Genomic DNA, 14,359 nt, shown 5'->3' on the forward strand with positions numbered 1-14,359 from the left:
GTGGAGTCGGAGACCGGTATGAACGATAACCACAGGGATTGGCCGAGTCGGAGACTAGCAAAGTCCTGTGTGATTTCTCAATCCAATCAAATCAGGTACTAGAGCATAACAGACCGGATCTAGTGGTGGTGGACAAGGTGCACCACATATGCTATAAAGTTGATTTTGTAGGCCCCTTTGACTCACGAATAATCAAGGAAGAATGCGAAAAGATAGAGAAATACAACCCTCTTAAGTACGAAATAGCCTGGTTATGGAAAATGAAGAAGGTGAAGATAGTGTCAATTAATGTTGGGGCCTTGGGTACAGTATCAGAAGGCATCAAGGGGAATATAAAGGAAATTGGAATAGGGTGCCCATTTAGAACTGTTACAAAAGGTTTGCCTCCTTGGTACGGCCAGAATAATCAGAAAAGTATTAGATAGCTGAAAAGAATGAGCAGCATGGTACCGTAGGCTGCAGGTAGTGAGCCCGCTACGCATATAAGTCTCCAAGAGTTCCGACAAAAGCTGTGATACATAGAAATAATTATATTAATGGTTGTAATGATACAGGAGAAGAAAAAGAAAACAATATCTTCAAATTTGAAATTACAAGAATTTGGAGCATGAAAGCTGTAGAGGCTGTCCTACAATAATTGATGCATTGGGATCTCTAAGTAAAGATATGGACAAATGGTCGAAAGAGATTGGAATAGAGCGTCCTTTTGAGCTTCTAGACAAAGGTTGCCTCTTAGGGACAGGAAAGATCATCAAGAGGATTTTAAGCACTTGAAAGACTATTGAAAGTGCATGGATACCTACAGTTACAGTAGTAACCTGCTACACACATAAATTCTACCAGGAATAAGAACAAACCTGAGTGAAATCAACAATAATGAAATCTATATATACACCACAAAAGTTCGTGTATGGACACACGCACCTCTACTTGTATGCTTGTTATATTGTTGCATGTTAGTTTCATTCATAAATGTGTATTCCGTTCATGAACGTATGTGATTTCCACACACTTTTTTGAGCGTGAATAAATCAGTATTGATGAAATTGTCAAGATATTTCAGTATCCAACACTTTACTCACTGGCGTCTGCATTGTTAGAAAACGCACCCGACTATCACAGAAACAAAGATCTATTTGGCATATGAGATGTGAAATATTAAATACCCATTGAGTACTTATTGAGAAACGCTGAAAGAAATGCGCTGTCCTTTATATATTCACACACCATGAGATGTCTATACACAAATACATACGTTTTTTTAGCGTATTAGTAGTTATATATGAATGCATGCATGAAAATGTATATATGTATGTATGTAATTACGTATGTTGGTATATGTGTGTGTATGTGTGTGTGTGTGTATCGAGAAAGAGTGAGTGAGACATTTAAGTATATCGACAAACTGGTAAACATGTGCAGTTTTGCCTTGACACACAGGGAGAATAATATATACAAATACAAATACCAGGGGAGAGAGAAAACAAAAGAGAGACAGAATACGCGAAAGGGAGAGATGGAAATGGAATATCGATATGGCAATAGGTAATATATCTAAACATTTTTATAAATATATACATGGAAGTGAAAATGGTAATATATATTTTCGTATGTGTGCGTGTTTGTGTGTGTGTATGCTTCTGTATGCGCATGTGTATGTGTGCATGTGAATATATGTGTGTGGATGTATGTTTTATTTTGATGTTTATATTGTTCGACGCTAATATAATGCAATATCTACGTAATGTTTCAACATTCGATAGAGGAATTTTTGTTTTTATATAACATCATGCTTGAAAATTTAAATGTGAAATTGTTTTAACTATACTGTTCATTGACCATGCAGTCTCTTGACATAACTTATCTGGGATTATTCATGAAAAAATAAAATTTATAAGGAAAAATTGCATGGCATATTCACTGTTTCTTCATATATAGGAAACAAACATGGTGTAAAACAAAGAAAAATATTTCACACTTCATGAGCACTATTTTATAAACATCTGCTCTGATTTATTTAATTAAATTTACATATCTGTTGCTAGGGCACAACTGGGAAATATACACTGTACCTGAAACATATGCCAGTAACTGTTTAGAAGAATTTTCAGAGTTATAGATATTCAATAATTGAAAAATCAATCATTTATATGGTTAATAAAATACAGTTTAGGTTGAAGTAAAATAGATATTTTCAGTTCAAGTGAAATGTAAATAGAATGATGCCTATTCTTCTTTCAATTCAGTTAGATATTTTCAAAGTTTCTTCACTCATCTATTTTCGTTTTATATGAAATACAATATGTCTAATATAGATGCATTGTGTTATTATTCAAAACCGCTTTTCTTAATAAGCCCTGTTATAGTGGATTACCGAAAACCAATATTCTCATATTTCACTCCTTTTTAACAAAAAAAAAAAAAAAAAATCATCAAAGTATATTTTGTAAAATCGCTGAAATGAGATATAGAAATAGAATCGTGAAAATGTTTGCTCAGCAGCGCTGTCAAGTTTATGGTGCATAACCTGCAGCAAATGTAATCTCTTAACAGAGACCAGCAAATACATTGAAAGTAAGTTTAAAGCCAGTTACTTACATCATTAAAAAGAAATATGAACGCTACAAATTCTATTTGTTGTCCTTCTCTACAGTGTTTAATCCCCAAATATTGAAGACTAAAATAAGTCACCGAGATAGGGGATAGGGAAGAAAGGAAACAAACGAAAGGGAGAGAAAGTGAGATTGAAGGAGGGGCACAAGCAGCTAAATTCATATTTCATTGGGTAGTATAGTTACGGAAAACTGGAGTCAAAGTTTCGTATTCAATCACAGACATTGTGTTCTGTTATAAACGATGCCACCTTTCATGTTCAAAGTTCGATTGGTATTGTGAATCAGTGAACTTGAGATCAGACGGGTCAGCGTTTCTAGTATCCGGGTTCTTCTTCTGTGCTAATTTCAATAGACATGCTACATATGCCATAATATGTAACATTTTATGATCATTAAAACAGAACGGCTGCTCAAAATATTAATGGACTTCGTAATAGGTTCAGCTTTCATCGTATTAATTGATTAAACGTTATGATACTTATTCAACCATAATGTACTTTCTAACATATCTATGGAGAATTATATGTTAGGTACATATATAATCTTTTTCATCTATCTTTTAAAATTTACACTTGCATTGGGAAAGATGAACCGGACACGTATTCATTTAATTATACGACCATGAAAATTATTACGTTACTACATGTTTGAAGATTAATAATATCTTCGCTTTTTCAAAGTAAATACTTGGCCATAGGGATTTAGAAGCTTATTTGCACTTGAAGCGCGTGTTCCTCAAAAAGGATGCTTTCAGATTTTGTTGACATATTCTTTTGCCTATGAGATATGTACGAATAGAATAGGACAATTTCAGTGATGTACTAGAAATTGACTTAATGAACTCTGGAAGGATAGAAGCTTTACTGAATCTGCTAAACCAAAGCCGCGTAAATATTTTTTTCTGAATGTCAAGTAACATAATTACATTATTCGTGTTCTTCATGCGTTGCTTCAGAACTTAATCTCAATATAAATTCACTCAGATCTTTTAAAAGGAATGCTAATGGCACAGTTTATACTAAAAGTTGGCATTCAGTGGGTTACGACAACGAGGGTTCCAGATGATCGGATCAACGGAACATCCCGCTCGTTAAATTAACGTGCAAGTGGCTGAGCACTCCACAGACACGTGTACCCTTAACGTGGTTCTCGGGGAGATTCAGCATGGTACAGACTGTGACAAAGCTAGCCATTTAAAATACAGGTACAAAAGAAACAGGAGGGAGGGTGAGAGAAAGTTGCGGTGAAAGTGTGCTGCAGGGCTCACCACCAAACACTCACGGAGCCTCGTGGGGATTTTAGGCGTTTTCGCTCCATAAAAACTCAGAACACCCGGTCTAACGATCGAAACCACGATCGTACAACCGCGAGTCCCTTGCCCTAACCACTGTGCCATTGCACCTCAACTATGCAAGTAGTAAATAAATACATAATACAAAGTGCAAAGGCGTCCGTATTATTTTGTTGCATATTATATTGGCGGATACTACATAGCTGATTCACATGATATATTAACCTGTCACTCGATCATATTTTATATGAATATGTACCATACATAAATATCCACACGAACGCATGCGTACACACACACACGCACACATATGAGTGCGTGTGTGTGTATATGTTTGTGTGAGCGTGCGTCTTTGCATATATATATATATATGTATATATATATATATATATATATATATATATATATATATATATATATATATATATATATATATATATATATATATATATATATGTATGTATATATGTGTATGTATGTATGTATGTAATGGAAATGTTATCCCTAGATTTAGACCAGGAATTTCGAAGTGGCAGTTTGGGAAATGGTATTAATAAAATAGGAGATGGAATGTGTATTAAACATCGCAACATGTGTTGTACTTAATAGAAGTCTAACACACATTCCATTTCCTATTTTATTTTATGCTATATATATATATGTATATATATATACATATATATATATATATATATATATATATATATATATATATATATATATATATATATATATATATATATATATATATATATATATATATATATATAATGACAATTATAGTATTCTTGTTTAGTGATACATTGCTAAACAGCTGCCCAATTTAATTATACCGATGGTGCCTTCAAACGTACGTGACACCCGGAGGTGCGTCCGAAGAGTCGACGTACACTGAGTCCTGCAATATGTACCACTTCACGCGGTTAGCAGCGCTCTCCATCGAATGGGTGCCGAAAGACCATCTACCAACCTGTGTGAGAGTATGTGTATATATATTATCACACATGTATGTACATATATATATATATATATATATACATTTACACAAACATATATTCGCACACTTATATGTATGTTGCCATAGTAACGAAGCTAAAGCACGAAAAGAAAAGCCGTTTGAGAAAGACTGACCTTAATATCTGCTGGGCAGGCACACCAAGTTTTAACGTACTCGCCCACTTCTGCGATTCACAGCAGTGTTTGGAATGAAGGTGTGTAGCGTGTGATTATCGCATTGACCGTAAAATATAAGACTGAGTAGAGAATTTGCATAACAATTTGCCAAAAGCTTCGTGATATCAGCTGAGAGGCCTACGCAAGTTATCAAAAAGTTGTCATCGTTCCCAACACAATCAAGTAGATCTTGTACATCTAAAACCCGAATGTCCTTTTGGTCAGCTGAAAGCAGCAGTTTTGGCACAAACGTGGCAGACACACACATCTCATACCCAAATTTTGATAATGGACTGTACTAAACTGTAACTAATCTGTGCATCCTCCGATAACTTATAGATAGCGATTGGACGATTGATTTCCCCTGACAACTGCACACACATCTGCGATGTTTTTCTCAGTTGTGCTTGTTTCTCAATGTCGACAATTCTTCGGCCGCCTTGGAACCATCTGAAACATTCGTACGCTTGTGTACGTCTCATACACTCCTCTTCATACACTTTCTGCAACTTTGCGTAGCTCTCTGGGCAGGTATCGCCATGAGAACTTTCTTTGTCATGGTGAATGCTATAATCACACGCTATACACCTTCATTCCAAGCACTGCTGTAAACTGCGAAAGTGAGCTAGAAGCTTAAACCTTAATACACATGCACAGCAGATTCGAAGGTCAGTCTTCGTAGAGCGACGTTACTATGTGAGCCTTAGCTTCGTTACTATGTCAACAGTCCGGATACTTATTATCAGACCTCGCAGTCGTAGGATCGCGGTTTCGATTCCCAGACCGGGCGTTGTGAGTGTTTATTGAGCGAAAACACCTAAAGCTCCACGAGGCTCTGGCCGGAGATGATGGTGAACCCTGCTGTACTCTTTCACCACAACGTTATCTCACTCTTTCTTCCTGTTTCTGTTGTACTTGTATTTCAAAGGACCAGCCTTGTCACACTGTGTCACGCTGAATCTCTCCTGAGAACTACGTTAAGGGTACACGTGTCTATGGAGTGCTCAACCACTGGCACGTTAATTTCACGAGCAGGCTGTTCCATTGATCAGATCAACTGGAACTCTCGTCGTCGTAACCGACGGAGTGCCAACACACACACACACACACACACACACACACACACACACACATATATATATATATATGTACATACCCTTCTATTGTTTAATGTTTGTTATTTTACTGTCGTCATGCTGGAGCACCGCCCTAAAGTGTGTTAGTCGAGAAAATCGACATCAGGTCTTATTTCTTAAGCTTAGTACTTATTTTGTCGTTTCCCTTTTGCCGAACCGCTGGTATACACATCTATTCACTAAGTTGCCAAAATTTCATTCATACCACAAAGCCCCTTTGAATAATCAGCACATGGAATCTACGTCTCCATAGTTTTCATTTGAAATTACATAATATGAATTCCTATCGGAATTTACATACCATGGGCAAGAAGCATTTCGACCACTTCTACACACCACATTCCTTGGATAATGGAACCGCAACTATAACATTCTATATATGTGATTTTTACTTTTATTCTCTTATTTTCCTTTATTCTTCTTATTTCCATCCTTTTTCAAAATCAAAATAACTCCTTATATTGAACTGTACTATTTCCATCTATTTAACTCTCTCACATCGTCTCTAATGAAGGGATATCCCTAATACCCCACAAACAACTGTAAGACTAACTTTCTCTTTATATATGTCCTCATGAATGTCCGTATTAATGTCCTTAAAACTTCACACAGCCTTGGCTTTGTTATCTCATTTTATTTAACACATGCACACGCACACACACACATACATACACACACACACACACACACACACGCACACACACACACACACACATATATATATATATATATATATATATACATATATATATGTGTGTGTATGTATGTATGTATGTATACGACGGGCTTTTTTAGGTTTCCGTCTATCATATCCACTGAAAAAGCTTTGGTCAGCCCGAGGTTAAGGACGAAGACTCTCGCCTAAGGTGTCACTGACCGGGACCTAACCCGAAACCTAATGGTTTGTGAAGCAAGCTTCTTACAACACAGATAACTTAATAAAAAAAACACATGGATTATACTAAGAACTAGATTAATATTGAATGTTGAGATCTCTGTCCATGCATATTAATATGAACACACAGCATTTTTCGTTTATATGGAAAATATTGTAAGAGGTGATCAATCATATAAGGACAGCCGAATCAAAGCAGAACTGCGAAGCTTTGTTAGAGACAAACAAACATGTTAAGTCTGTTTTTGTTTGTGAAGACTTCTAAATTTACTGAAACTTATTATACGTCGTACAAATTGCACTCAGTTGACGGGATGAATCAGTGGATAAATTTTCTAAGCCACACTTTCTTTGATTTTCTTTGTAACTGCAAAGATGTGTAATATTTTTATGATATCTTTCACAAGTGAGGCTAAATCTTTGTTTGGTATCTGATGAGGGTTTTATCGTTTATAAATATGCTATATATGTTAGTGAGAAAGATATCATATGGTTTGTACTAAACCAGCTGAGTGAGTATATTCATCGTCGTTGGGAAGTAAGTATAGAAAACATAATTAGAGATGTCTTTGTCGAAGGTTTAATACATCCATTGCCAGTAAGGCGGTGAGATGGAAGAATCGTTATCAAACTGGGCAAGATGCTTAGCGGTATTCTAACTAGAAATTTCACCGAGGTCGACTCTGATTTTTATCCTTTTCGGGGGCTCGATAAAATAAGTACCAGCTAAAGATGGGGGTTGATGTAATTGACTGCACACATCACCGAAATTGCTGACCTTGTGCCAAAATTTGAAACCATTATATTTATTTCTGCCTCTAATGATAAGAAAATGAGTTAGCTTAATTTAAAAATCATGGTTTGACAGTACGTGCGATTTTGTTTTTTTTTAATGCTGTATTTTTTGAGCGGATATCAGCTGACCCAACGAATGGAAATGAAAATGGAGACACCTTGATAAATGGTGCGCTCAAGTAATGGAAACATATAAATGGTGTTTATTGTATACGCGTATCTGATAGGAATAGTAGAAGAATTGAATAAGAATTACTGGTGACAGGCAGCAGAATTTTGCAAACAATTTGCAGCCAAAGTATTATTATGGTATAACTCTCGGACATCAAGGAGAACTAATGGTTCAGAAAATGGAGATTCATAATACATTTCATTACATAAGACAACGATGATGATGAAAACGTGTACGTTTACTAAAGTCTATATGGAAGGAAGAGGAAATACAAAATAAGTCGGAAAATAACGAAGGGCATCATTCTGTTCTCATGTGCTGCTCAGTATTCTTTGCTGCCGTTTGTCATCCACTGGAAAGGGAGATAATTAGTAAAATTGCATAGTTCGTACTTGAAACAATTCCGAGTGGAAAACAGCTTTCCCGGTGGAACAGAAGTATATGTAAGCACGTAAACACAAATCATACTCATGTGATGTGCGTGCTTTGTATTATAGGAGAAATAAAGAATAATGAATTTAAATTTTGGGACAATGCCAGCTATTTCGGAGGACATGATTAGCCGTTTATATCATTCCCCTAATATTCAACTGGGGCAATTGTTTTATCAACAACGGAATGATGAAATTCAATGGAAAGCGGACCACGCAGCCTTTGAGCTCAGGATCTATAGTTGGAAGACGTGCTACTAAACATTTTTCTAGCGCGGTAACAATTCTGTCGCTGAACAATAAACAATAAATCTTATTAAAATATATCATACCAAGTGCAAATATTACTGAAATAGGACTCAGTGTGTTAGGTAACGTGGATAAATGGATATATATGTGTGTGTGTGTGTACATATATATATATATATATATATATGTATATGTCAATGTCTCCACACCAGACATTGACATGAAACTAGAATGTTTCATGTCTATTGTGCAAGCCATAAGCCAGAAATATGTCCCAGAGCACAAGGCCAAAACAAATAGGAACAAGATTCCAAGGGAGAGGAAGATCCTCATGAGACGACGGACAAAAGTTGTAAATTGACTCAACCAGCATTCCAAGAATGGCCAAATTTCCCGCCTAAAAACGACACTGATGGAGATCGAAAAAAGGCTTCAACAATCCTATGTGAGGGAGAGAGCAGACAAAGAAACCTGGGTTATAAAAAACATTAAGTCAAACCCAAAGGCCTTCTTTCATTACGCAAAAGAAACAGCCTCAGTACGCTCCAAGATTGGACCTCTCTTCGAAAAGGATGGCTCCCTCACAGACAGTCCAACTAGGATCAGTGAGGTACTGAATGAGCAATTCAAAAGTGTCTTCACCACTCCATTGGAGCACAGACAAGTAAACAAACCAGTGGACTTCTTTGCTACCTCCCCTATAACCAGGGAGGCAGTTACGATGGAATACATCAACATTAGCGAAGAAGATGTACTACTAGCTATACATGAAGTGGACACAAGCTCAACTGCTGGCCCTGATGGTTTCCCAGCAATCCTCCTTAAATCGTGTAAGCATGCCCTGGCAAAACCCCTCCAGATCCTCTTCCAGAGCTTTCTCGCAAACGGAAGACTGCCAAGCAAAGTGAAGGAGGGAATAATATGCCCAATCCATAAAGGGGGAAGCAGAGCAGATGCCAAAAACTATAGGCCTATCTCTCTGACTTCACACATCAGCAAAGTCATGGAAAGGATAATCAGAGGAAAACTGATCGCATTCCTTGAAGAAAATAAATTGCTGAGTGATACCCAACATGGCTTTCGACCAGGTAGGAGCTGCCTGACCCAGCTCTTACAACATTACGACTGGGTGTTGAGGCAGTTACTCAACAACTCAAATGTGGACGTAATATACCTTGATTTTGCAAAAGCTTTTGACAAAGTGGATCATGGTGTGATATGCCACAAACTGCGTGATCTTGGCATAGCTGGAAAACTTGGAGAATGGTTGCATGACTTTCTGAAAGATAGAAGTCAGGCAGTAGTGGCTAATGGAGCCACCTCTATGAGAACACAAATAATGAGCGGTGTTCCACAGGGCACTGTCTTGGGACCATTGCTTTTTATAGTCGCTCTCTCAGATATACCTTCAAGTGCCCGGATAGCCACTCTTGCAAGCTACGCAGACGATACAAAAGTCTCGCAGAAAATACAGAACTCCAGTGATGTTGGACACCTGCAGCAGGAATTGGACTCAGTTTACAGATGGGCTGAGGACAATAATATGCAGTTTAATGCTGAAAAATTCCAAGCCCTGCGCTACCAACGTCCAAAACTGAATATTAAACTTACAGAGTACACTGGTCCACAGGGAATTTCAATCCCAGAGCCTAAATCAGTGAGAGACCTGGGTATCGACATGAGTGATGATACCTATTTCCAAGTGCACATTACCAGAATGGCAACAAAGTGCAGACGATTGGCTGGATGGATCCTGAGAACATTCAGAACCAGAGATAAGGAAACCATGATGATCCTCTGGAGGACATTCGTGCTCAGCCGCCTGGATTACTGCTCACAGCTGTGGTCACCCACCAGTCTGAAATTAACAGCAGACCTTGAAGCAATCCAGAGGAGATTCACAAAGAAGATTGTCTCTTTGCAACTGCTCAGCTACTGGGAAAGGCTGAAACAGCTAAGACTCTACTCCCTGGAGAGAAGGCGGGAGAGGTATGCAGTAATATACATCTGGAAGATCCTGGAAGGAATTGTGCCAAATTTTGGCATTGAAAGCTACACCAATGCCAGAACGGGACGACACTGCATAGTGCCAAAGATCCCAGCAATGCCATCGCGCTTCAGGACCAGTTACTGCAACAGCTTGGGATTCAGGGGCCCACAGCTTTTTAATATTCTCCCACAGAGCCTGAGGAATATGCACAAAGTAGATGTAGGAGTTTTTAAATCAAAGCTGGACCTCTTCCTATCGAGAGTCCCAGATGAACCTACCTCACGGCAGGAGGTGCAAATGAGGGTTGCTAAATCAAACTCCATTCTTCACAAAGTGCCACATATTGTAAGAGGCTCCCTGTAATAACAGTGTAGCAACACGGTGGTGCATCAGCATGGCCGCAGCTCTAAGCTGAAACTTAGAAAAAAAAAAAAAAAAAAATATATATATATATATATATATATATATATATATATATATATATATCAATCGATATACCCGATGCTATATAACACTATACTCTATGTTTCGCCTGTGTCTGGGTTGCTTGCAACTGACGTTAGCATCGCATCCAAAAGCAAAACATATTTCATTGTAAATATCTTCTTTCTTGCTCCCAATTTGTCTCTTTGTCCCTCTCCTTCTCTTCCTCTCTCTCTCTCCCATTCTCTATCTATCTATCTATCTGTCTGTACATCTTGATTCGATTATCCAAGAATGTTGACTGCATTCGTCATCATCAAGTCATTATCTAACCCTATTATACTTATTCAGAATTTTTTGTGAAGATGGTGGGTTATATGTCACGGTGAAATATATGAATACATTAATATAATTTTACCGAAACAGCTGTCGTAAATTTTAAACCCAATTTGTGTTCTTATTTATATGTACGCTGCACTTGGAACTAGCCCTACGGTTTAAATTGGATTTGATACTTACATGTCTACAATATGCTACTAACACCTGATACCTTTATGGTTCTTTTACCTCACAGTAGCGGTGTGTTTTTGTTTTATTGTACGTAACCATTTCTGGTGTCTTAGATTCTAATGAATCCTTCATTAACCAATATATTTATATGTGCGTGTATATCTATGCACACATATACAAATATATATACACGGAATGTACGTATGTATCTCTCTCTTTCTCTCGATCCCTCTATATATATATATAATCCATCTACCTATATATATATATATATATATATATATATATATATATATATATATATATATATATATATATATATATATATATATATATATATATATATATATATATATATATATATATATAGGTAGATGGATAAGGATATAGATACGCACGTACCTCCCGTATATATAGATGTGTGTGTGAGTGTGTGTGTGTGTATGAAGGTATAAGCATACACATATATAACTGCATTTGCGTCTACTCCTTATTGTCCCCCATTCCTTTTCTTCAGAGAGTATTACATTTATACCATTACTACAACATTGACTACTTGTTAAATCCTTGCACGATATTACGTTAAGTAGATCATGCATTATACTTGACATCACGTGAATTGCTAAATAATAAAGGAAAAGAAACAACCGTTCATATTTTTTTCCGAAATCATTCTTGTATTTTGTGTTGTAGAACTATTCTCAATTTTTTTCTTCTTCTAGTTGTTTTTGTTTTATAATTTTATATAAATAAATGGCATGACAAAAGGTAATTGGCTAATAAATGAATTTTCCATTTTCCTCTAGGCACGCAGCGCTGAGAAACAACCTGGAGATATATTGATTTGTGATGTTCTGAAGAAATATGTATCAAGCGAATGAACAAGAACGATGTTGCGAAGAATTTTGTCTCACACGTATGTGATTCTGCGTTCGATTCCACTACAGCAATTTGGCATGTGCGCTTCACTATCACCGCAAGTTGCCCTACGAATATTTGTTGGCGGTACATCAGTTTTTTTATAAATAAGTATGTGGGGTGGATGTGTATGTGTGTGTGTATCGACTAAGGTGAAATGGAAATAACAACAGGAACACAAGAAGACGCGTTTTGTATAGTACAATGTGAAAACAAATAGACGACGAAATCATACTGTTGTGCGGTAACCCTTGAACAATGAGAGAGACATAAACATGAATGAGCGTACAGGTAGCAAATCCAAATTCAAACTGAAACAAAATTGATTATGCAGTAGGAAGCCAATCATAAGGAGGTAGAAAGCATAGTGAGGAAGGTTAGAATAAAGTAGGGAGTAGAAAGGGAACGAACAAGAAACTGTAGGATGGAACGAAAGATAGAGAACGGGAGAGTGACACAAAAATGAAAAATGATTTGGAAAAAATGAAAGTAGTGCAGAATGTGGTCATTGTGAAAGTAAGTTTTAATATGGGGCAAACAAAGAGAAGCAAATGTTGGTTTCACAATTTTGGTACAAGGCCAGCAAGTTCGGAAGATTGGGTAGTCGACCCCAGTCCGCGATCTGAAATAATGTAAAACAAAGTCAATCTCGGTAGAATTTGAACTCAGAACGTAAAGATGGACGGAAAGCTGCTATAGCATTTTGCCCGGTGTGCTAACGATTCTGCCAGCTCGCCGCCACAAACATTCACAGAAACAAATATTAAACCCAGCAAACAGGTTAAAATACACGGAAAAAGACACAACTATAGAAGCCATCTTTCCTCATGACCTGCTGATTGAATGTCGATTGTTGACTTCAAATGAACCATAAATGAACCATACCTTCAAATGAACCATAGGAAACGTTAGTGTGATAACCACAAATATGACAAAATGTACAACTATATGTAACAACAAAAATTTAAAATTATTGACCACATGAGATGTTGTTTATTTTGTTTAAAATGAAAAGGAATAAAGAATGATATTACAAAAAATATTAAACAGTAAAAATCATTCACCTACGTTGTAAAAGGTACAAACAATCAGAGACGTTTGTTCATATAAAGAAATAAGATACTAGTTCATTAGATGATAGCCTTTTAACTACATATATATATATATGTATGTATGTATGTATATATCTCCCCCATACAACGCAACCCTCCATATATGTGAACTATATTTAAGAGAATGGCTAAACATCTTTCCCCACCACATCCATTTATTACTCAATATACTCTCAGATACAATACTTTCATGTAAACACAGGTACTATTCACCATTTGCCCATTTTAAAAAATCTATGTAATCCCATAACTATAAGTATCCTTAATTAAAATTACCCTTCATATACAAGGTCAGCCTAGCAACTTACCACCTCAACTAATACCACCCTTCTTATTAAACTATTTTTACTCATTGTTACCTTTGCAAATTCCTCTAACCCACAACATCTCATCTCCATCATTGCCTCCCCACCCTCAAAAGCGGTCTTCTTTTTCTTCTCTCATTTCTCCTCTTCAACCAAAATCACTTAATACTACACCACTCACTTGGATACTACACCACTCACTTGGATACTACACCACTCACTTGGATACTACACCACTCACTTGGATACTAACCTGTCAACTTCTCCCAGCTTCTCTATTAACCAATAATTTTATACCTATCATCCCTAAACTTTAACAAAACCAATACAAGAGCCTAGCATTC

At 36.7% G+C, this 14,359-nt stretch overlaps 1 long non-coding RNA gene across 1 annotated transcript in view; it reads right to left on the reverse strand.

The window, feature by feature from the left end:
• LOC106876581 (uncharacterized) overlaps positions 1–2,685 on the reverse strand; it is a 108,206-nt gene extending 105,521 nt beyond the window's left edge. The window contains exon 1 of the long non-coding RNA XR_001410262.2: positions 2,599–2,685. This is a non-coding gene — a long non-coding RNA (uncharacterized LOC106876581). The remainder of the gene's footprint in view (positions 1–2,598) is intronic.
• Between the last annotated feature and the right edge of the window lie 11,674 nt (positions 2,686–14,359).

The sequence above is a fragment of the Octopus bimaculoides genome, chromosome 1 (genome assembly GCF_046866305.1).
Source record: "Octopus bimaculoides isolate indiv1 chromosome 1, ASM4686630v1, whole genome shotgun sequence".
Classification (NCBI taxonomy): domain Eukaryota; kingdom Metazoa; phylum Mollusca; class Cephalopoda; order Octopoda; family Octopodidae; genus Octopus; species Octopus bimaculoides.